General features: G+C 42.0%; 1 protein-coding gene across 2 annotated transcripts in view; it reads right to left on the reverse strand.

Annotated features, from left to right (window-relative positions):
* bmpr1aa (bone morphogenetic protein receptor, type IAa) overlaps nucleotides 1-26,367 on the reverse strand; it is a 70,171-nt gene that overhangs the window by 35,989 nt on the left and 7,815 nt on the right. For both annotated transcript variants that reach the window (XM_014154032.2, XM_014154031.2), the window contains exon 2: nucleotides 11,383-11,524. The gene's annotated coding sequence lies outside the window, so the exon portion shown is untranslated. The remainder of the gene's footprint in view (nucleotides 1-11,382; nucleotides 11,525-26,367) is intronic.

Consider the following 26,367-nt stretch of genomic DNA (forward strand, 5'->3'; position numbering starts at 1 on the left):
GATTCCCACGGGGGGCCAGTACAAAAACAAAATGCGAAATGAAATGAAATGTATGTATTCACTACTGTAAGTCGCTCTGGATAAGAGCGTCTGCTAAATGACTAAAATGTAAAAAATGTAAAATGCTTTCAACATCGTCAGAAGAGACAGGAATCCCAATGGTGGAGGTGTTGACGTTTTTGTTCAGAGTCATATTCCTGTAAAGGTTAGAGAGGTAAAGGACCAAAGGCCACACCCTTGCATGCAATGCCATGCCATTTGGCGGAGCTATAACACACATTGCTGTAGAAGTAATATGGCTGCAGGTTCAACTGCCTCAGCTAAAAACCATTCCTTTTAGGAAGCTGCGATAGACCTCCAAGTGCTAACAGTCAGTGTCTGGATAATGTGTGAAATGTGATATCAACAGAGGCATATTTTCTGGGTGACCTAAATTAGGACTGGTCGATTGTTTGGCCGACAGAGATTTCTTTAGCCGAGCAATAGCAATACAAATATTTCATGGTGTCCAAGACACCCATCTGAGTGGACTAATCCATTGTGGAGGCTGTGGGGATGCACAGTCCATCACTAAGTCATGTGCTACTGAAATTGTACATGGTTATGTTACAAGTTAACCAGCATATTGGTGTTGAGAGCAATGCGACAGAGGTAGCAGCAGAATGAGGAGATGTGAAAAACAGCCCTTGTCTTATTGTCTAAGAAAAGTGAGGAGAGAGGAAACCAACTTAATTAGGTCAATAATCAACAGCCTAACTGTTAAATGTGCCTGGCTTTATAAATCATCCATATACAGTACCAGTCAAAAGTTTAGGCTACTGTATCAATCATTAATTCGTTCATGTCATCACACAGCATACATGTCATTCATGATTGAAATGTAATCAAGCATTTAGTTTTAAATAGGACTAACCAGTTTCATATCGGGAAATTGCACTCATGAGTGTGACTGTTTTTAGTCTTAGCTGTAATAAAGGCTTCAAAATCTGCACAGCTTTTTTACAACAGACTCTCTGGTACGACTATAATGTATTTAGTGTTGTTTACATTGTTCCAAACGGGCAGAAAAATGATATTTTAATTTAACAGCACCTGTTTGGTACACATAATATGCACACAGTGCTTGCTCCTTAACTTATTTTTCTTGATCTCCAGTATTTTCCACAACTAGTCACATTTATTCCACACATCTGACTTTCCCTTTACCTCCTGAGCAACCAGTAACATTTCCCCGTTTTGAGTTTGTCATGCCCTCTGCATCCATTTTGCTGTTATGGTGTTCAGAGTTTGTTATAACCAATTTATTGATGTGATTATGATACGCTATAGGTCAGGCCCTATTAGTCACGTGCATGCGATGCATACATGTGTCATAAGGAGAACAAGGGTTGAGGGAATAGGTAATGTTTATCCTAAACAAATGAGGGATTTCGGTAACAGAACCTTTCAGTCAGGAATGGCAGTAATTATGTTGCAGCTTCAGCAACACGAACAGCGCAATAAACACTTATGTTCTGTGGTGGTCGCTGCAGCAGGGAGGAGAGAGAGACAATGGATGCTAGTCACAGTCACTTGCTGTCTTTTAACACAGCGCAGGAAGTCTGAGCCCGGCACAATCAAATCAATTGCTGGTCGTACTCCCACTAGTCATTTGTGTGTCTTATTTAATCAATGTGCTTCAAGCATCAGATATGCTCAGTGAATATAGTTGATTAAAACTATAGCATGTGTCCACAGTGCATTCAGACCTTGACTTTTTCCACATTGTTTCGTTACAGCTTTATTCTAAAATGGATTTAAAAAAAAAATTAAACATCAATCTGCACACAATACCCCATAATGACAAAGCAAACAGATTACTTTTTTTGTACATTTATAAAAAGAAAAAGCTGAAATATCACATTTACATAAATATTTCAGACCCTTTACTCAGTACTTTGTTGAAGCACCTTTGGCAGCGATTACAGCCGAGTCTTTTTGGTTATAACGCTACAAGCTTGGTACACCTGTATTTGGGGTGTTTCTCCCATTCTTCTCTGCAGATCCTCTCAGGCTCTGTCAGGTTGGATAGGGAGCATCTCTGCACAGGTATTTGCAGGTCTCTAGGAAGGGTCTTGGTGGTTCCAAACTTCTTCCATTGAAGAATGATGGAGGCCACTGTGTTCTTGGGGACCTTCAACGCTGCAGAATGTTTGTTGGTACCATTCCCCAGATTTGTGCCTCGACACAATCCTGTCTCGGAGCTCTATGGACAATTCCTTCAACCTCATGGCTTGGTTTTTGCTCTGACATGCACTGTCAACTGTGGGACCTTATATAGACAAGTGTGTGCATTTCCAAATCATGTCCAATCAATTGAATTTACCACAGGTGGACTCCAGTCAGGTTGTAGAAACATCAAGGATGATCAATGTAAACCGGATGCACCCGAGCTCAATTTTAAGTCTCATAGCAAAGGGTCTGAATAATTATGTAAATAAGGTACCTTTTTAATTTGTAATAAATTTGCTAACATTTCAAAAACTGTTTTCGCTTTGTCATTATGGGGTATTGTATGTAGATTGATGACGGGAGAAAAATATTTCATTCCTTTTTTAATATGGCTATAACGCAACAAAATCTGGAAAAGGTCAAGGTCTGAATACTTTCCGAATGCACTGTATATATGGAAAAATACACGGGGGGGCAGCCCTATAAAGAGCGATTGTAATTTTTGGAACTCGGCTCCATCATTCACTGGATCAGATGGCTCATTCATCACAACTATTGGCAAGATTAGCAAACTTAGGCATGACAACACCACATTCTGAACCTATACACTAACGTTCCAAATTTTGGGGTCACTTAGAAATGTCCATGTTTTTGAAAGAAAGGCATTTTTTTGTCCATTAAAATAACATCAAATTGATCAGAAATACAGTGTAGACATTGTTAATGTTGTAAACGACTATTGTTAATGTTGTAAACGACTATTGTAGCTGGAAACAGCAGATTTTTATGGAATATCTACATAGGCGTACAAAGGCCCATTAGCAGCAACCATCATTCCTGTGTTCCAATGGCATGTTGTGTTAGCTAATCCAAGTTTATCATTTTAAAAAGGCTAACTTGATCATTAGAAAACCCTTTTGCAATTATGTTAGCACAGCTGAAAACTGTTTTGCTAATTAAAGAAGCAATAAAACTGGCCTTCTTTAGACTAGTTGAGTATCTGGAGCATCAGCATTTGTGAGTTCGATTACAGGCTCAAAATGGCCAGAAACAAAGAACTTTCTTCTGAAACTTGTCAGTCTATTCTTGTTCTGAGAAATTAAGGCTATTCCATGCGAGAAATTGCCAAGAAACTGAAGATCTCATACAACGCTGTGTACTACTCCCTTCACAGAACAGCGCAGACTGGCTCTAACCAGAATAGAAAGAGGAATGGGAGGCCCCGGTGCACAACTGAGCAAGAGGACAAGTACATTAGAGGGTCTAGTTTGAGAAACAGACGCCTCACAAGTCCTCAACTGGCAGCTTTATTAAATAGTACCCGCAAAACACCAGTCAACGTCAACAGTGAAGAGGTGACTCCGGGATGCTGGCCTTCTAGGCAGAGTTGCAAAGTAAAAGCCATCTCTCTGTCCAGTGTCTATTCATTTGACCATCTTAATCTTTTCTTTTTATTGGCCAGTCCAAGACATGGCTTTTTCTTTTTTCTCTGCCATTAGGACAAACTGAATTGCATTCATGGAAGACTGGCTGAATTGTGAGGATGACCTAGAGCTGGGCGATATGGACAAACATCCATATCGCAATAAATTGCCTGAATTGATGCGATAATGATAAATAGAACAATACATTTATGATTTTAAATGTGCAAAAAAAAATGTAATCATTTAAATTACTATTAGTTTGATGCCTGTAGCCATCAATTGCCCCATTAACAAGCACCCATATTAGCAAACTTATTTCATTTAAAACTTCATATTTCTCTAAAATAAGCTAGTTATTGTAATGAACGATATCAGCAAAATGCCTGCGATAAGTGATCGGTATGGTTGCTAAATTTTGGTTTATCATCCCAGTTCTAGGATGACCACACAATTTATTTCAATGAGACAAATGTATTGGTTTTCGACCCAAACATCTATTCAATAAACACAAGAAACAAGTATAAAAGATTGTGGCAGTATAGTAGAAACAGCGACATCTAATGGTCAACACGTTACTGTCACACTAGTTTATGGTAAATAACGAAAGCAGCTTCAATGACAAATTCTCTCAAAGGGGGAAAAAACAGATTCACAGGGAATACACTGCATAGTATGGAGAAGCAATACTCCAAGCCACAGCTTCATAACACTTAAACATAGAGAACTGATATTGGTTCTTGGTATGAGATTGGCATGGGGTGTGGGGATCCGTGGGTGTCTTAACCATTTTTGGGGGGGATTCCTCATGTCTTACTCATTGGTAGGAAGAAGTTTGATTCAAATTGGATGTTGATTACCATCTGAATCCCATAAATGTAAATGGTCAATTTGGGTGAAATCAATTAGAGTAATTTCTCAGATCAAATTAAATTTAAAACAAAATGTTCAGCACTGCTAATCTTATCTGTTACTAACTACAGAAAAAATCTGATGGTGGGTGTCAATCCTCGTGTTTTTTGTGGAACGACACATGCTAATGGTTTTCACAGACAAAGTAAAACTATACAAAATGACTTTGTAAACAAGTAAACACTGAGGTGAGAAGATATGGTGTTGAATAGACTCCTCTCGCTCTCTGGAGTGGAAGGTTTGTGAACGGAGCCAGTGTTACTGACTCTGACCAGGCCTCAGAGGATCTGAGGTTACCCTCCACAGACACAGTCAATTACTGCAACCACGGCTTGAGTCTCTAATAGGCATGCTTACACACACGGACACTGAGACACACACACACACACACACACACACACACACACACACACACACGCCACAGTCCACACGCATAGGACACCCATGGAAGGAGTAGGCTACCCTCTGATCAAACCACACAGTACAGGGTAGCTGACGTTTTACAGCACTGTTTGGCATAATATTTTAGGGTTGCCTGTGATTTTGATAATACTACCTGAACTCTACTGAACACCCTCTGATCTAAACAGTGTTGGCGCCCTTGTTGAAACAGGAAGGCAGAGAAAAAAAATAGAACGTCAAGCAGGCCAATTCAAAACCACTATTCTTTAATTGACTTTCCTTTGACACAGGCTCTGCTCCGGCAAGGTGCCCACTATCACTCAAATTTCCATGAGCTGAAATTTTCTGCCAGTTTATTTTCCATTACCTGCTCACACATTCCACTAGCAGGGGAGGGGAGAGGAGGGGAGGCAGGGTGCTGATAAGAGCTGGAGCCAGGCAACGCTCCAGAACTGCAATCCTCCTGAGAGAAACCATCCCACCCGGAGACACAGGCTGAATCCCAAACCACATCCTTCCCCTCGCCCCTCCATTTGCATGTTCACGCACGCCTCCGCCATTTGCTATAGTGTCCCAAAGCTGAGGGAGTGAAATGATTGATGGTGTAGGGGCTAATTAGTCCCTCGATAGCCACTTTGACCTAGCCAGCACAGATGCAGGCTTCAGAGCAAAGTGCTACCCCAACACGAACTGCGATATGTTTGGAGCCTAGTGCCTTTGTTTGTCTGATTTTGAGACTTGACACATGTAACAGATTAAATACCTCCCAAACAAATAAAAAAAAACAGAGGTTATTTGTTCATTAGAATTTCATACTCGTATCATTAAAAAGTGGAACATGAATTGCATCATTCAAGTCACAAGTGTGTCCTGCAGTTGATGGGTTTATTGATCCCCTCGCCACTCTCTGGAAGCCACCCTCGGAGTTGTCAGCAACATGTGATAACAGAGGGCCCTCCGAGCCAGTTAGGTTCGAGGGGGTAGTTCGGGATTCACTGACAGATCCTCCCTCACAGAAGATGGTCTCAAATAAGGCTTTGTCAGGACTAGGGATGCAAATGTTGGTCAATTTTGCTGCTGACTAACCAACCCTCATTAACCGGTCAACAAACAGCAACATTTTTTTCAAACAGTTAAATGAAGTGACCAACAGAAAAAAAACTATGCATGCAAGGAACGGACATTTTTCAATAAGAGCTTAATGAAAAAATGCAACAATAGCAAGCCTATAATCTTAGTCAAAAGACTGTGGCCTATTATTGAATATGCAACTGCTGTAATGAAGTAACTAATAAAACCTAATTTCAAACATTTGCCAAAATACAATTGGTGGGAAACCACCGTTCTAAACAGTGCTCCTAATGCAAGTGGTTCCATATGTGACAGATTAAAATCTCCATTAGAAACGTAGAAAGAGGGGGACTAGGATGGGTTGCTAATATATACCACTTTTTAATATGAAAACCAATAGAACAAGAGAGAAATGCAATCGTAATGGCATGAGGAATTCTTCATAAAATAATTGAGGCAAGGTAAGACATTCCTCATTATTTGAAGTAAAGTCAAATAGAGGTCGACCGATTATGATTTTTCAATGCCGATACCGATTATTGGAGGACCAAAAACCCGGTACCGATTAAAATCGGCCGATTTTTTTTATTTTACTTTTTATTTATTAATAATAATGATAATTACAACAATACTGAATGAACACTTATTTTAACTTAATATAATGCATCAATAAAATCAATTTAGCCTCAAATAAATAATGAAACATCTTCAATTTGGTTTAAATAATGCAAAACAAAGTGTTGGAGAAGAAAGTAAAAGTGCAATATGTGCCATGTAAAAAAGCTAAGGTTTAAGTTCCTTGCTCAGAACATGGGAACATATGAAAGCTGGTGGTTCCTTTTAACATGAGTCTTCAATATTCCCAGGTAAGAAGTTTTAGGTTGTAGTTATTATAGGAATATTTCTTTCTATATGATTTCTATTTCATATACCTTTGACTATTGGATGTTCTTATAGGCACTTTAGTATTGCCAGTGTAACAGTATAGCTTCCGTCCCTCTCCTCGCTCCTACCTGGGCTCGAACCAGGAATACATCGACAACAGCCACCCTCGAAGCAGCGTTACCCATGTAGTGGAAGGGGAAACAACTACTCCAAGTCTCAGAGCGAGTGACGTTTGAAACGCTATTAGCGCGCACCCCGCTAACTAGCTAGCCATTTCACATCGGTTACACCAGCCTAATCTCGGGAGTTGACAGGCTTGAAGGGGTGGGTATAATTTGTGGAACGTTCCAACAGGAATCTGTTCCAAAAAACAAAAGTAAAAGGTTGCCAACCAACAACGCATACAAAGTAGCAACGCATACAAACCTAGCTAACTAGCTGCCGAATAGGCATCAACTCACCACGTAGCTTATTCTTAATGTTTGTCTATAGGCAACCAGAGTGAGGACAGACATTGTTCGGAATAAACGTGATGAGTGAAAAACGCAATGAAATAGACCACTCACTACCCGGTATCTTATTCTGCAGCTATACAACTTTGTATGCGTTGTTTTTTGGCAACCTTGTTATTTCGAAGTTTTTGGAATAGATTCCTGTTGGAACGTTCCACAAATTATACCCTCCCGGTTTGAAGTCATAAACAGCTTGAAACACAGCGAAGAGCTGCTGGCAAAACGCACGAAAGTGCTGTCTGAATGAATGCTTACGAGTTATGTCAATGTTGTCATAATTACGTAAAATTCTGGCAAATTAGTTCGCAGCGAGCCAGGCGGCCCAAACTGTTGCATATACCCTGACTCTGCGTGCAATGAACGCTAGAGATGTGACACAATTTCATGTTAGCAGGCAATATTAACTAAATATGCAGGTTTAAAAATAATACTTCTTTATTGATTTTAAAGAAAGGCAGTGATGTTTATGGTTAGGTACATTGGTGCAAACTACCAAAACCTGCGGGCTCTCCTTCACCGCAGCCAACGGGAGTAAAACATTTAAACGTGTTAACCCTCGCAAGGCTGCCGGCCCAGACGGCATCCCTAGCCGCGTCCTCAGAGCATGCACAAACCAGCTGGCTGGTGTGTTTACGGACATATTAAATCAATCCCTATCCCAGTCTGCTGTTCCCACATGCTTCAAGAAGGCCACCATTGTTCCTGTTCCCAAGAAAGCTAAGGTAACTGAGCTAAATGACTATCGCCCCGTAGCGCTCACTTCCGTCATTATGAAGTGCTTTGAGAGACTAGTCAAGGATCATATCAACTCCACCCTACCGGACACCCTAGACCCACTCCAATTTGCTTACCGCCCCAATAGGTCCACAGACGACGCAATCACAATCACACTGCCCTAACCCATCTGGACAAGAGGAATACCTATGTAAGAATGCTGTTCATCGATTACAGCTCAGCATTTAACACCATAGTACCCTCCAAACTCGTCATTAAGCTCAAGACCCTGGGTCTCAACCTCGCCCTGTGCAACTGGGTCCGGGACTTCCTGACGGGCCACCCCCAGGTGGTGAGGGTAGGAAATAACATCTCCACCCGCTGATCCTCAACACTGGGGCGCGTTCTCAGCCCTCTCCTGTACTCCCTGTTCACCCATGACTGCGTGGCCATGCACGCCGCCAACTCAATCATCAAGTTCGCAGACGACACTCCAGTGATAGGCTTGATTACCAACAACGACGAGACAGCGCAACAGCGCCTCTTCAACCTCAGGAGGCTGAAGAAATTTGGCTTGTCACCAAAAACACTCAAACTATTACAGATGCACAATCGAGAGCATCCTGTCGGGCTGTATCACCACCTGTTACGGCAACTGCTCCGCCCACAACCGTAAGGTTCTCCAGAGGGTAGTGAGGTCTGCACAACGCATCACCGGGGGCAAACTACCTGCCCTCCAGGACACCTACACCACCCGATGTCACAGGAAGGCCAAAAAGATCATCAAGGACAACAACGACCTGAGCCACTGCCTGTTCACCCCGCTATCATCCAGAAGGCGAGGTCAGTACAGGTGCATCAAAGCTGGGACCGAGAGACTGAAAAACAGCTTCTATCTCAAGGCCATCAGACTGTTAAACAGCCATCACTAACATTGAGTGGCTGCTGCCAACATACTAACTCAAATCTCTAGCCAATTTAATAATTAAAAATTGGATGTAATAAATGTATCACTAGTCACTTTAAACAATGCCAATTTATATAATGTTACATACCCTACATTACTTATCTCATATGTATACTGTACTCTATACCATCTACTGCGTCTTGCCTATGCCGCACGGCCATCGCTCATCCATGTATTTATATGTACATATTCTTATTCATTCCTTTACACTTCTGTGTATAAGGTGGTTGTTGTGAAATTGTTAGATTACTTGTTAGATATTACTGCACGGTCAGTAGAAGCACAAGCATTTCACTACACTCGCATTAACATCTGCTAACCATGTGTATGTGACCAATAAAATTTGATTTGATTAATTTGGGGACAGGTCAAAAAGCATTAAACATTTATGGCAATTTAGCTAGCTAGCTTGCAGTTGGTAGCTAATTTGTCCTATTTAGCTAGCTAGCTTGCTGTTGCTAGCTAATTTGTCCCTGGACATAAACATTGAGTTGTTATTTTACCTGAAATGCACAAGGTTCTCTACTCCGACAATTAATCCACACATAAAACGGTCAACCGAATCATTTCTAGTCATCTCTCCTCCTTCCAGGCTTCTTTTTCTTCTTTGGACTTTATATGGTGATTGGAAACTAGCTTTCATAATAAGGTGCATTACCACAACCAACCTCAGTTCATCATTCAATCACCCACCTGGGTATATGTTCCTAAAAACCAATGAGAAGATGGCACGTGGGTATACGTTTCTAAAAACCAATGAGGAGATGGGAGAGGCAGGACTTGCATCGCAAATAGAGTAAACTTATATTTTAGCGCCTGGCAACGCAGACGTTCGTTGGTGCGCGTGAGCAGTGTGGGTGCAATGATTGAATAACATGCATGTGTACATTTATTTTGCAATGCTCGCGCACGCGACAACTCCGGTTTGGGCATTGCTAACGTGCGCTAATGTGACTAGAATGACGTAAGTAACATCAACATTCCAGGACATAGACATGTCTTATATGTGCAGAAAGCTTAAATTATTGTTAATCTAACTGCACAGTCCAATTAACAGTAGCTATTACAGTGAAAAAAATACCATGCTATTGAGGAGAGTACACAACAAACTTTTATCACGGCACTTGGTTTGATACATTCACCTCTGATTTGTCATCCTGAGGGTCCCAGAGATAAAATGTAGCATAGTTTTGTTTGATAAAATCTATTTTTATATTCAAATGTAGGAATTGAGTTCTAAAGTTTGAACCCCTGCTGTTTCTGGTCCAGTGGGAGTGCAAGCTTCCCACAAAACAAGCCTCACTGTATCCCTGTCAACAGGACCCCTCCCCCCTCTTCCAGAGACTAGACCTGTGTCACCCTCAACCACTACCTCTATAAGGAGAGAAGATCCTGGTTGCTTTCTTAAAGTCACACCACTCTTGAGTCTATGAGTGATGATTCAGGAGAAAAAGTTGGACACAAAAGTAGACCGGCAAAAACTTGGGAAACTCACCAACTCGCCTTAAGTCGTGTTTAAAAGTGAGGACGTGAAATACATTGGGTTCAACATCCTCTGTGAACATATGGTAGCAATTTGCTCGAGTAGACTCCCTGACTCTGTTTGAAGGTCTGCCGGCGGAGTGCGCAAACTCAGTCTGTGTTTTTTTTGTTTTTTTCCCTCAAACAAAAACAAAAGAACATATAAGCCACCGGTCAGTTCATTGTCATCTCATCTTTTATACATGTTTAAACTGTGAACTAAGATGGTGACTTAATGATATATATATATATATATATCCCCCGCCCAAAAATAACCCATTCTAGATGTTCTCTCATGGTGGGAGTCACTCCACCCATGGAAAACTCACAGATGTGTAAACCTCCGGGAGCATGTGCAATCAGGTCCTTTCCTGCTCTTATTCCTCCAGTTATTAATCACATCAGCAGACAGCTCCAATGACCCAATCTGCGCCTGCAATTAAGAGCCGGGTAACCACCCGCTGATTGGCCAGCTCTGTCTGCCGGGAGAGGTCAGGGTTTAATCTCCTCAGAGGGGGAGGGGTATAATCAGGTTGTGTGGTAATCACCGGTGCCCTCCGCAGAGAAACAAACATTTGTTAGGTTAAAGAAAAAGGCTTGGAGAAGGAATCCAAACAGAGATGCATTCACCAACCAAGCATGTGCCCACAACACATCTTGCACAAATTACACACCGTATGGGGTTGAACATGTATCATCACAAGTATAATCTGAAGCAGGAGTGATCCCTCTGACTCACTGTAACAGCCAGAGAGAGCAGCCTTACCTCACTGGGGGATCCATGGTGCGGGGGCATGTTGAGGAAGCTTGTAGAGAGACCAGCGTTGGTGCTGGGGGTCATACAGATCCATAGGGATAGAGAACATATTGATGCTGGAGATAGAAATCCAGCATGGCACCATGGAGACCTGAGCAGGAGAGAGTGTGAGCCTCAAGTTAGTCACACATTAAGCAAATGGGACTTACAGCACTTGGGACGTTGTAAATGGACCAAAGTGTGTCAACGACAGGTTGGGAAGGACTGCATATCACGAGTCTTGATATGTCTGCATGAAAATAAAAGTTGAGATTCAGCCAAACAGTTCCATTTTATTTCTGCCCTAAAATTTTGCGCACAAACCCTATAGTCAAATAAAGCAGGCCAAGGGGGTTGCTGGGCAACCCAAGCTGTGCGGAGGTATCAGATGACGGGGCAGGAGCCGCGGCACAGCGCTGCAGACAGACTGTCACCGGGGCCCAGAGCCCAGGGACCCAGCCGCAGTACACTACGACCTACACTGATGGAAAGACATTACACATTACTGCAGCCCACAACTAACATCTTCCAACTTTAAAAGTCATTAGCAGAGCCGGATCGGTGTGTGTGTGTGTGTGTGTGTGTGTGTGTGTGTGTGTGTGTGTGTGTGTGTGTGTGTGTGTGTGTGTGTGTGTAATTACCGCCACTTCAGCATCACCGTCTCCAGAAGGACGCCACCTCAGAGACGGAGGCCAGTTCAAACAGGAATATAAGAGCTGAAGCTCTTAGATAGAGGGCTTATCAAAGTGTGATTTCTGTGTCTGACAAATTAATGCCGTATAGTCATACATTGACTCACTTGTGTGATTAGTCAAGTCTGTAAATAACAAAAACGCAATATGTAACTTTTTGGGCGACACAACCAAATTCATTAGAAATCTGCATTATAGATCTGTCACTTATTGAAAGCAAGTCTAAGAAGGGTAGATCCGTTCTGTGCGCGTTATTTCTATGCCTCCCGTTTTTAAGTTCTTTTTATGTCTTGTACATTCGGTTTTGTACACCAGCTTTAAAAACAGCTGAAAATACAATATTTTTGGCTATGGACAATATATTTCCCAGCAGTTTAGATGGTACAATGATTCTCTACAATGTACTTGATTGTTGTCACAACTGAAATTAGGCAAACTACTAGAATGTTAGCAACCAGGAAATGGCAGAGGGATTTCTTCATAGTGGATCTTTAGGTTTAAAAACAACTTTAGGCCTTGCCTACATGAGCCTGAAAATATACTAGGGACAAAGAGTGTCAGTCACTTCCCTGTACAATACCAGGGAATCCTCATTTAGCTCACAGTTTCAGACATTTCAGCACAGATAACCCAACAGCACATTTGGACACAAACATCTGATTTTAGACCCAAGGGATGTGCTATTCCAGGGGGTGGCAGAGGAGGTTGTCCATGGTGCGAGCCGAAAGCCCCTGCTGTGGCTGGGAGATAAGTGGAGCAGCATGGTCTGGATGTGGCCCAGCAGCCTGAGAGCCAGGAACTGCTCTCAGCACCAACACAGGGGCTATTCTTCCACATGGGAGCGCTCCTTGTGACTCAAAGGGCCTTTTAGTCCATGAGCCAGACCCCCAAATTTGGGCCATTGGGCTCACTTGGGCCGACGATGTCTAAGTGATTTTATTGAAGCTCTGTCCCTAGAGTTGGAAAATGTGTGATAGCAGTACATCAATGGTAGCATTCTCTGTGCTACTCTTTTTCATCCCATAGGGATCAGTATACAACAAGCTATTGTTCACTTCAATAATATATCATTGGAAAGCTTAGATTCACAGCTATCAGACACATTTTTGGAATGTTCAAGTCAACAGAACCTTGACCTCTAGGGTACATAACTCATATTTACAAAATTATGTGGACACCCCTTGAAATTAGTGGATTCGGCTTTTTCAACCACAACCGTTGCTGACAGGTGTATAAAATTGAGCACAGAGCCATGCAATCTCCAGAGAAACATTAGCAGTACAACGACCTTACTGAAGAGCGCCGTGTCAACGTGGCACCGTCATAGGATGTTACCTTCCAAACAAATCAGTTCGTCAAATTTCTGCCCTGCTAGAGCTTCCCCGGTCAACTGGGAGTGCTGTTGTGAAGTGGAAAAGTCTAGGAGCAACAACGCTCAGCCGGGAAGTTGTAGGCCACACAAGCTCACAGAACACGTCCGCCGAGTGCTGAAGCATGTAAAAATTGTCTGTCATCGGTTGCAATACTCACTACCGAGTACCAAACTGCCTCTGGAAACAACGTCAGCACAAGAACTGTTCGTCGGGAGCTTAATGAAATGGGTTTCCATGGCCGAGCAGCCACACACAAACCTAAGAGCACCATGCGCAATGCCAAGTGTCGGCTGGAGTGGTGTAAAGCTCGCCGCCATTGGACTCTGGAGCAGTTCAAGTGAAGGGAAATCTTAACCCTACAGCATACAATGACATTTAGACAATTCTGTGCTCCCAACTTTGTGGCAACAGTTTGGGGAAGGACCTTTCCGGTTTCAGCATGACAATGATCCCGTGCACAAAGCGCGGTCCATACAGAAATGGTTTGTCGAGATCGGTGTGGAAGAACTTGACTGGCCTGCACAGAGCCCTGACCTCAACCCCATCGAACACTAATGAATTGGAACACCGACTGCGCGCCAGGCAGAATGAGCCAACATCAGTGCCCGACCTCACTAATGCTCGTGGCTGAATGGAAGCAAGTCCCTGCAGCAATGTTCCAACATCTAGTGGAAAGCCTTCCCAGAAGAGTGGAGGCTGTTATAGCAGCAAAGGGGGACCAACTCTTTATTAATGCCCATGATTTTGGAATGAGATGTTCGACAAGCAGGTGTCCACATGCACTACATAACCTGAAGTATCAGAATTATCTGTATAAGTTGCTCAAAAAAAGGAAACCTACAATACATTTTAACCTTTGAGTAGTGGATCTGGAAATGTCACTGAAAGCACACCAGCTACAACTCGTTTAAAAATAACCCATATTGTGCCATTGACGTTAGAATGTTGGAAGCTTAGCCATAGAATTCCATGTGGTGGGGCAGTTTTTGGATTGTAACTTTGGTGATAAATGCACCACATTTGACACTCACAGCTAGAACAGGGTTTTAAAAAGATTTGTAGATACAGGGCCATCACAGGATTCACATATGCGCAGGAGTTATTATTAAGGCTATGGGAGTGGTTATAGACCTACAGTCAGTGCCTAGATTTCAGTTTCCATTTAACCGATCTAAAAAGCAGGCTACAGTTCCCATCTTGTGACTGTGGAATTTGTATAGCGCCACACAATCACACATAACATGACACTGCCATCATCCTCTTTTACCACTTCACCAAATCATTTTTGGGCCCTCCCTTTATGTTCAACTCTCCATTTCATAGCCTTTCTCTTAATGAAAATAAAGTTCGACATTGTCCTTCTTTCCTTCGTGGGTCTACGATAACGTTCTCTGCCCGTTTCCAAAAGCGATTGGCGTGTAAGCTATTTGGTGCGAGTACAGTTAGGCCCTCAAGCTTACACACAAATGCCAGAAAGCCTAAAATAATGAAAGAAAAAACCTCTATATAGCCTATAGATATAAACTACACAAGAATGAAACCTTTATTCCTTTTATTCAACCCCACACAATATTTAATTACCCTAAACCCACCTGCCCCGCAGATATAACTGCAGGGACTGTGGGTTATAAATTAACCTGCTCATCACTAACATAGGCCTTCAAGAAAATCACTGTGAGACATCGTCAGCCCAAGTGAGCCCGACCGACCCCCGTGGCTCATGGACTATTTATTAGCCAGAGACATCAAAGTGAGTTTACATTCAGCGACAAACTCTTTTGCAGGGAAAATAAATGCACTACATCAAATATAAATCTTAATTCCTGCAAGTGGGAAACTTTTCTGCTGGTGTAAAGGCATTTGAGGGCCTTATAGCCAAGTCAAAGTGACCTTGTAAAAGGACATAACTGCAGTAGGCATTCCTTGCACCAACTATTTTTAGGCCGAATGACAAGAAAATAGCCATTTGAAAGTGCTAGAGTGGTTAGTATGAGCAAATACAAAACCAATCAAAGAAAATAGATGAACACACACAGTGAGCACGTTCATGACAGTGAAAGGCAGCAGAGGGAGATCAGCTGTGCTCATCTGTTTACAATACTGCCTCAGAGTATCTCCTCACCAGGCCAAGGTCACTCAAGGGTGCAGCCAATAATTGGCAACTAACTGCGCTGGCTATTTATAAAGTCCTGCAGGACTTTAGAGCATGCAGGAATATATTCTGAGGTTGCAAGCTGTCACAGTACAGGGGCATGGCTTCGGGGAGATATATTTTGAGTAAAAGCAACAATGCAGAGAGAAATAAAGGAAGCGTGTTAAAAGAGAGGACAAAAGTACTAGACATCTCGTAGTTCTACTCAAGTTTCAAAGCAGTCAGACAAATGAACTCATGTTTTAAGTTGGAGAGTTAGCCTATCGCATACTGTGATCCGCAAAACAGACTGAAGGTTGATGGACAGACCACTCTAATTCGATATCTGTTGTGAAAAGGGAAAAACATCGAGTGCCTCGTAACTTTATTATGCAAAATCCTCACAACACCAGGTGTCAGTGAGGTGTTCAACTTCACTGTCTGACGGGAGTTGTGTAACCAGTTTTTGGAAGAGAACTATGTCAGCCATGAGAGAACACCTCGGCCCAAAAGAGCGCAGAGAGGATCCCTTCGGCACTGAAAAAACTAAAGTCAACAAACAAAAAAGGAAAAGAAACATTATTGGGCTGATATGTGTGAGCTTGTGTATGTGACATGGGCTTGAAAAGGGAAGTGGAAGTCAAGCATTTGGCGATTCCATCGCTGAAGTTAATTCCATCGGCTTTAGCAAAACTAACAGAGTGGCACAAGAGCAGAGGGAAATGTGCAGAGGCTTGGAGGAGCGACTAATACCATCAAAGTGAACGATCAGCCATAGCTAATTGAAATTAAAGACCATGGGGGGGGGGGGCTCCAGTCCGTTCACAGGGCCCGTTCTGTGGGAATGTGCACGGGCCTTGTGCTACCCTCACCAGGGCCAACACCAGACTTCCCCCTTCGCTCTCCAGTCCGAATGCCTCCTTCCAGGAAAAACAGCCTACTGTCAACTAGATACTTTTTCATGAAGCCCTAACCTATATCTTACATCTGCTGTTTGGCTTTTAGTAATACATTTGCTGAGTTAGCAAGTAGATCTGTTGCTAGCTAGCTGGAGCAAATAGCTTTATGACTAGCTACCATGTCATTCCGGCACAGCTAACAGTTTATTCCAAGTAATCAAGGCAGGACCCACTAAATTCATCCATACTGACAAATAAGAAATGGCACATTATCCCTGTCAATAGTTGGAGTAGGATCATTGAAGAGCACCCTGCCTCAGAGTGGCAGGATGTTCATCTTCTAGCTGCCAAACTACATTCCTTTGCTGTGATGATTTATTTTTTATTAATTCTCGTCCCTCGCTTTTGTCTCACATGATCTCCTCAGCTCTCCAGTGTCCTGCTCCCAGAAATCAACCAAGTGCTATTCACTCACCTGTGAAGAGAACCATCCTACTGCAGTTTGAACAAGCCCTGCCGCAGTTCTGATTGGTTCCAAGTTTAGTAGTTTGGCATATTTGCCTGAGCAGACAGTGTTGAAATATACTTATGAGAAAATATGCAAGAATTTAAAGTGTCAACAAATGTTATAGTCATCATAAGAATGTTTTACGGTCATACACCCCAAAAAATGTTTTAAACATTTCCCTCGACAGGGATGGAGCAACTACACGTTTTTCGTTTTTGGCCCACGTCCTAAGCGTTTTGAACTAGCCTACATTTTTTTCTTGCTCCTTTCTCCATTTTTATCCAACTTCATGTGTCATATTTTAAGACTGAGGTATTCTGATTGGAGATGAGTCGTCTTCCCACTGCATTGGGCTCCCGAGTGGCGCAGCAGTTTAAGGCACTGCATCTCAGTGCTAGAGGCGTCACTACAGACCCTGGTTCGATTCCAGGCTGTATCACAACCGGTCGTGATTGGGAGTGCCATACGGCCCAGCATCGTCCGGGTTAGGGTTTGGCCCGGGGCAGGCCATCATTGTAAATAAGAATTTGTTCTTAACTTACTTGCCTAGTTAAGAACAATTTTTATGTAGGTTATGTAATTTTTATGTATCCATTATTGCTCAGGTGAAGAAAATATAATTTATGCAAAAACGATACCACTGCACTTATCTTAATAATACTCCCAACATTAAATGATTCTCCTAGTTGTGAGCATACCAGTTAACATTGAATAGCATGGAACATATTAATGGATGGTACACAGTCAAACGGACATTACACAGTCAAACGGACATTACACAGTCAAACAGACATTACACAGTCAAACAGACATTACACAGTCAAACAGACATTACACAGTCAAACAGACATTACACAGTCAAACAGACATTACACAGTCAAACAGACATTACACAGTCAAACAGACATTACACAGTCAAACAGACATTACACAGTCAAACAGACATTACACAGTCAAACAGACATTACACAGTCAACAGACATTACACAGTCAAACAGACATTACACAGTCAAACAGACATTACACAGTCAAACAGACATTACACAGTCAAACAGCATTACACAATTACACAGTCAAACAGACATTACACAGTCAAACAGACATTACACAGTCAAATGGAAAAACGAATGACAGCCGGCTGTCATTTGAAAATTAAGCTGTGAAAATGCAGGCCCATAGTAAACTTACTCAGCAATGTTTTTCATGAGTTCATCCATTTTAAAACACTTGCCAGCCTATCCTAAATCTTATGAAACAAGGGCCTAGCTTATGTACTGGATATCATAAGGTGAATGCACCAATTTGTAAGTCGCTCTGGATAAGAGCGTCTGCTAAATGACATAAATGTAAATGTAAAATGTACTGCAGTGGTTCATGACATAGCAATTAAAATACTTGTGTGCATTTAACCTTTGTCAAAGAGGGGTAGAACAAAGAAACAATAATAAGAACAAAGAAAGAAGAGGCTAGTGTGGGTGCATGCTTTTGTTCCAGCCAAGCAGTAACACTGATTCAACTAATCAAAATATTTGACTTGGCAGTAGGCCAGTTGGGGGGGGGTTCAAGTTGTTGGGGATTTTCTGGGAATTACTGGCTCCGGTTTTTCACTGCTGTAGTAATGGCAGCTGCTGTAGACTACGGGCACAGACAGAACAAGGAGCAAGTTATACAAATCTTTGCAATGGGTGCATCAAAAGTAATTAACCGGTAAAAAAATAAAACGTCAGGTCTTCTGTTTTTACGGCCATTTTTCTACTCGCCTACACTGGATGCTAGCTAGATAGGTAGCTAAATATTATAGCTAAAAAAAGCTTGCTGCCAAAGAGCTTGCCAAGTCTATGTATATAATGTATCAAATAAATATGTCATTTCAAAACATTAAACAGTCAGCAATGCTTTATAAGTATAATAAATCTAACATTAGCTAGCCAATGAGAAACTGAAATCTGCTGGATGCTTTCACATTTAGCTCATCTGGGTTTGTTGCGGTTAGCTAGCACATGGACAAGCAGTAACCTACTGCAGTAGTCAGACATGACACAAATTACCAACATAGTTGGATCTAGGGCAGACCGCCAGTCTGTTTTTACATCCATTGAGAATGACAATAGTTCCTCAACGTAGCCCATTTTAATAATCTTTCTAGCCGTCTTTCGATAACCACACAGCGTGAAGGGGGGGGCACGTTATGCTCTGATCCGGTGGAAACGTCAAATAGGCCTACCTGATTACTTCTTACCCCTTGCGCAAATAGCGTACAGCATTGTCTGTCTGGAGCTCACTGGCGGAAATATATTTTATACAAATGTTGCAAGTTTGCTAGCATGAGCTTCAGGCCTGACCCAAGTTAATAGTTGATATAATGTTTCAAGTTCCTTGCAGACAGGCCATGCATATCCAATGTGATTTATACTACAGGATATTTTCTACCTGCAGGCTGAAATGTTTTTATTTGTTGGCTTTAAGTACGCTATTTTTAAATAGTTGGCAATATGCATTACTTTTAGAATTTCGATTAACCACAAAGATTGAGATACGAAGACTATTATAAATTAAACTGTTCCTCGAAAATGTGCATATAAAAATCATAACTGGCAAGCAGATCGGTAGAAGCGGTAAGATAATTTGGCACTCCAAATGGAAAAGGTTGCCGACCCCTATTGTAGCCTATTAGGATCGTAACAGCAGAATCTGCGAAGGCTAGCAGCAGCGGGAGGAAGATTCTTCTTCTTCGGCTATCTTTCCCCTGAAATATTTGTATAACGTCACAAACCCTGCTGCTGACGTTATCCGGTGGCAATTGCATTGGCATATGTTCTTTAAAGAGAGGACGCCGTAATGAGAGAAAGAATGTCGCCAAAGCTACTGAAAATAGGCCTTTTACGTCATGACAGGAGCGTTTGATTCTTCTAAAGTGATGGAGTCCAGTCAGGGTACTTTAGGAAACTTTCTGAATGGACAAATAGGCCTATAGAGAGAATGAGCGAACACACACACACACACACACACACACACACACTAAATGCACCCGTCAATCAAAGCCACCAGCGCAAGTCAGAGAAGAGCAAATATTTATTATCCTTTCCTTAAATATTTAAAAACCTTACTGCATCTGAGCTCCTACAGTGTGGGGCTCTTCTTTTTCAAGCGTTCTACTCCACTAGCCAGCACCTCGCCTAAACAGGTATGCGTTTCTTTCGCCTCCAGAAAAACCTAGGACTACCTTAGGACGTCTAGTATCAGAATGCTAACAAAATTAGCTGTAGTGATAGCAAATGTCCCTTGAGGCTGCTAGCTAAATATGCTAACGGACATAAACTAAAATAAACAAATTGCAAAAACAGGCAATCCAGCTCATGAAGTTACAGATTTTGGTGAGTTTGGACTTTTACAAGCGATTGTGAACAAGAGACATTGTGCAAATGAACAAAGTTTTGATGCATGCTTGTCTGAAGGAAGAACAGTACTGCTCTGGAGCAGCATGTGTACACGCTGTGTCTGTGTGGAGTCGCTAAGCCAACAGGTCTGCCTGCTCTGCTTGAAGAGGGGGAGGAGCAGACGGGCTGAGAACAAAGGAGAAAAAAAACACAAGGAAACCAAGACAGCAGTGGCAGCGATAACTCATCCTAAGGGCTTTGCCTTCTCAAACACAGCAGAAAGCTAAAACACAAAATAAACATATTGTAGACCTAAAATGCTTCTTATTGTAATTTCTGCACGGCATCAGACAAATTTAGTGCTTCAGTTGCACTTCTCCACTTGGATGAGAATTCACGAACGAGCATTCAGCTATCTGACTGATGTATAGTTACTTTTCTTGGTGTAGCAGTAAGCTTCATAATGTGACAGGTGAAATGAAGAATGACATCTGCTTTATCTCCTAATGTATTGCACAAGTTGACTTCAGGCATTTACTTACAAAATAGCTACAATGTATTAAAAACTATCCCATGGCTATTTCCAAATACACCGGTATACCACCCAAGCCTAGAATTGACAAGGAAAGTGCGAAGGGGACAGCTATGCTATAGTATAAAGAGGCAATTGACAATCATTAAGATAGACGCAACATGTCCATAGCCTATTTATCAGCAACGCCGATTAAAAAATATATATCCATCTTTGTTGAATTACTGTGTGAGGTGAAGACAAAATTACTGAGAAGCTCAGCTTATTAGTGGTGGCGAGTTAAGACAATCAAAAAAATAAAAATAAAAAAGCCAAATGGGCACTTCCCTACATCTGACATTTATGAGAAGCAGGCCAGGTACTTATGCATGCTCAGGCACACGGGCTCCATCAGCATTAACAGGACAGAGAAATCAGACACATGTTCATTGCTCACATGAAGCGTGTAAATGGTATGAAATAAACCAAAATGTGTTTCTCACAAGTGTTGCAGGTTGTGAACTCTGCAAACAGCGTTTCCTCTCCGAGAATGACAGTAAATTACTAATTAATACATGCATTAACAGAAATGTATGTAACCAAATGAGAGGAATTAACAGTAAATTGCCTGTTTTATAAACGATAAGCTACCTACCACATGAACATTCATAAAATTGCATTACGGGCCGACACAGTACAGCCTAGGACAGGGGTTCCCAAACTTTTTTACTGGCTTAAATGCGGAAGACACATTTCAGTTGTGTAACTGACTAGGTATCCCCTTTCCGTTTTATCCGATTACTGTCACAGCCCTACATTTTATTCTTGTATTCTAAACAGAGGTACGCGACAACAGGACTTTATCTTGGTTTGCACCATTTCTATTGCAAAAGACCATTTGCCTTAGACCGGATATAGGATTTCCCAGATTTCCCCTAAAACAGATGTCCCAACCCCGAAACGAGAGAAAGGCCCGTTGGTACCCACATCGGCCACCCCTGCTCTAAAGGATGGAAGACTCACAAAGAAAAAGCCATTCTGCAAAAGTATGGTCAAATCCAGGTGGGAAACAGATGACAGGGTTAGTTTACAGGGGTTAGGAAAGGGGCTGGAGCCATACTAACTTCAAAAGATTAAATCACACAACTCAGGCAAAAGGATTACCCAAAAATAAAATGCAAACCCTCCAAGAGAAAGAATGACGAACACTATAAGCTTGATCTCCGTTCCTTTACCTGGGTAATCCAGTATTTACAATCATGGCACAGTTTGAAAAAGAAAGCGCAACATAGGATAAACTGCATCATATCATAGGCATTAACTGTTTATCAACTTTTCTTCTTTACAAAGACAAAACAATAAAAAGATTCAGAAAACACCCCCCCCCCACAGTTTTCTGAATCTTCCAGCATTTGAATTCTCCAGGAATGCTATCCTTTTAGTTGCCTTCAACATTTAACACACAAAAACAGCATTCTTTCACAGAAGCATTAAGGCCTCCATCATACAATGCTTGTTTTTATAAATCACATTGCTCAAAATAATAACATTTTCTTAGTTTACAAATAAGGGATTTCCCAATATAAAACTATGTAAACAAACTCCCTGGCCTTTTCCACTTTATCCATTAAAAGGTACAAAATCATTTCAGTTACCATCCACACAATCTCTGTCCCTCCCTCTGTTCACATTAGCGTGAGCGCTTCTAAATTATTCACTCGGATGGCTCAGTGTATTTAAAGAAAGATCAATACTATTAAAAGGACAACTGAAGCTTGCATGGTAAATATCATCAAGGCCAGTCATTCTTAAACCAATCGTGTAGAACAAACCTATACCATGCCACTAACCTCTTCACTGCATGTCAATGAAAGGGTGTTGAATCGAAATGGATGGAAGACAAACGTTTGCACACCTGAAGCCTTCAAAGTCAATCACTACTCGACAAGTGCAGAGAAGATGTAAACATTTGAAGACTCGATAAACGGCTTCTCGCACACTGTGTGCATCTATCTTCAGAGCTCGTGCTACTAGGTGACCTAAACTGGGACATGCTTAACACCCCAGCCATCCTACAATCCAAGCTTGATGCTCTCAATCTCACACAAATTATTAACCTGTTGGGTCTAGGGGGCAGCATTTGCACGTCTGGATAAAAAAAATGTACCCGATTTAATCTGGTTACTAATCCTACCCAGTAACTAGAATATGCATATACTTATTATATATGGATAGAAAACACTCTAAAGTTTCCAAAACTGTTTGAATGGTGTCTGTGAGTATAACAGAACTCATTTGGCAGGCAAAACCCTGAGACATTTTCTGACAGGAAGTGGATACCTGATGTGTTGTATTGACTTTAAACCTCTCCCATTGAAAAACACAGGGGTTTAGGAATATTTTGGCACTTCCTATTGCTTCCACTAGATGTCACCAGCCTTTACAAAGTGTTTTGAGTCTTCTGGAGGGAGATCTGACCGAACAAGAGCCATGGAACGGTGATGTCCCATTAGACACCTGGCGCGCTACTTCATGTTGGGTACCCTCGTTCCAATACGTTATAAAAGGCTATGCATTCGTCCACCTTGAATATTATTCATGTTCTGGTTAAAAAAGGCCCTAATGATTTATGCTATACAACGTTTGACATGTTTGAACGAACGGAAATATTTTTTTCCCCTCGTTCATGACGAGAAGTCCGGCTGGCTTACATCATGTGCTAACGAGACGGAGATTTTTGGACATAAATGATGAGCTTTTTTGAACAAAACTACATTCGTTATGGACCTGTGATACCTGGAAGTGACATCTGATGAAGAGAATCAAAGGTAATGGATTATTTACATAGTATTTTCGATTTTAGATCTCCCCAACATGACGTCTAGTCTGTATCGCAACGCGTATTTTTCTGGGCACAGTGCTCAGATTATTGCAAAGTGTGATTTCCCAGTAAGGTTATTTTTAAATCTGGCAAGTTGATTGCGTTCAAAAGATGTAAATCTATAATTCTTTAAATGACAATATAATATTTTACCAATGTTTTCTAATTTTAATTATTTAATTTGTGACGCTGACTTGACTGCCGGTTATTGGAGGGAAACGATTTCCTCAACATCAATGCCATAGTAAAACGCTGTTTTTGTATATAAATATGAACTTGATAGACCTAAAAATGCATGCATTGTCTAACATAATGTCCTAGGAGTGTCATCTGATGGAGATTGTAAAAGGTTAGTGTATCATTTTAGCTGGTTTTATGGTTTTGGTGACCCTGTCTTTGACTTGACAAAACATTACACACAACTCTTGTAAATGTACTGTCCTAACATACTCTAAATTTATGCTTTCGCCGTAAAACCTTTTTGAAATCGTAAAACGTGGTTAGATTAAGGAGATGTTTATCTTTCAAATGGTGTAACATAGTTGTATTTTTGAAAAATTTGAATTTTGACATTTATTTGGATTCAAATTTGCCGCTCTTGAAATGCACCTGCTGTTGATGGAGTGCACCACAGGTGGCACGCTAGCGTCCCACCTAGCCCCAAGAGGTTAATGAACCCACCAGGTACAACCCCAAAGCCGCAAACACTGGCACCCTCATAGATATCATCCTAACCAACGTGCCCTCTAAATACACCTCTGCTGTTTTCAACCAAGATCTCAGCGATCACTGCCTCATTGCCTGCACCCGTAATGGGTCAGCGGTCAAACGACCTCCACTCATCACTGTCAAACGCTCCCTGAAACATTTCAACGAGCAAGCCTTTCTAATCGACCTGGCCCTGGTATCCTGGAAGGATATTGACCTCATCCCGTCAGTAGAGGATGCCTGGTTATTTTTTTTAAATGCCTTCCTCACCATCTTAAATAAGCATGCCCCTTTCAAGAAATGTAGAACCAGGAACAGATATAGCCCTTGGTGCTCCCCAGACCTGACTGCCCTTAACCAACAAAAATATCCTGTGGCGTTCTGCATTAGCATCGAACTGCCCCCGCGATATGCAACTTTTCAGGGAAGTTAGAAACCAATACACACAGGCAGTTAGAAATGCCAAGGCTAGCTTTTTCAAACAGAAACTTGCTTCCTGCAACTCTAAAAAGTTTTGGGACATTGTAAAGTCCATGGAGAATAAGAACACCTCCTCCCAACTGCACTGAGGATAGGAAAATCTGTCACCACCGATAAGCCCACTATAATTGAGAATTTCAATAAGCATTTTTCTACGGCTGGCCATGCTTTCCACCTAACTACCCCTACTGCATTCAACAGCACTGCACCCCCCACAGCTACTTGCCCAAGCCTCCCCCATTTCTCCTTCTCCCAAATCCATTCAGCTGATGTTCTGAAAGAGCGGCAAAATCTGGACCCCTACAAATCAGCTGGGCTTGTCAATCTGGACCCTTTCTTTCTAAAATTATCTGCCGAAATTATTGCAACCCCTATTACTAGCCTGTTCAACCTCTCTTTCGTGTCGTCTGAGATTCCCATAGATTGGAAAGCAGCTGCTGTCATCCCCCTCTTCAAAGGAGGTGACACTCTTGACCCAAATTGCTACAGACCTATATCCATCCTACCCTGCCTTTCTAAGGTCTTCGAAAGCCAAGTCAACAAACAGATTACCGACCATTTCGAATCCCACCGCACCCTCTCCGCTATGCAATCTGGTTTCAGAGCTGGTCATGGGTGCACCTCAGCCACGCTCAAGGTCCTAAACGACATCGTAACCGCCATCGATAAGAAACAATACTGTGCTGCCGTATTCATTGACCTGGCCAAAGATTTTGACTCTGTTAATTACCACATCCTCATCGGCAGACTCAGTAGCCTTGGTTTCTCAAACGATTGCATCGCCTGGTTCACCAACTACTTCTCTGATAGAGTTCAGTGTGTCAAATCGGAGGGCCTGCTGTCCGGACCTCTGGCAGTCTCTATGGGGGTACCACAGGGTTCAATTCTTGGGCCAACTCTTTTCTCTGTATACATCAATGATGTTGCTCTTGCTGCTGGTGATTCTCTGATCCACCTCTACGCAGACGACACCATTCTGTATACTTCTGGCCCTTCTTTGGACACTGTGTTAACAACCCTCCAGACGAGCTTCAATGCCATACAACTGGTCTCCAACTGCTCCTAAATACAAGTAAAACTAAATGCATGCTCTTCAACCGATCGCTGCCTGCACCTGCCCGCCTGTCCAGCATCACTTCTCTGGACGGTTCTGACTTAGAATTTGTGGACAACTACAAATACCTAGGTGTCTGGTTAGACTGTAAACTCTCCTTCCAGACTCACATCAATCATCTCCAATCCAAAGTTAAATCTAGAATTGGCTTCCTATTTCGCAACAAAGCATCCTTCACTCATGCTGCCAAACATACCCTCGTAAAACTGACCATCCTACCAATCCTCGACTTCGGCGATGTCATTTACAAAATAGCCTCCAATACCCTACTCAACAAGCTG

Source organism: Salmo salar, chromosome ssa18, assembly GCF_905237065.1.
Source record: "Salmo salar chromosome ssa18, Ssal_v3.1, whole genome shotgun sequence".
NCBI classification, from domain to species: Eukaryota; Metazoa; Chordata; class Actinopteri; order Salmoniformes; family Salmonidae; genus Salmo; species Salmo salar.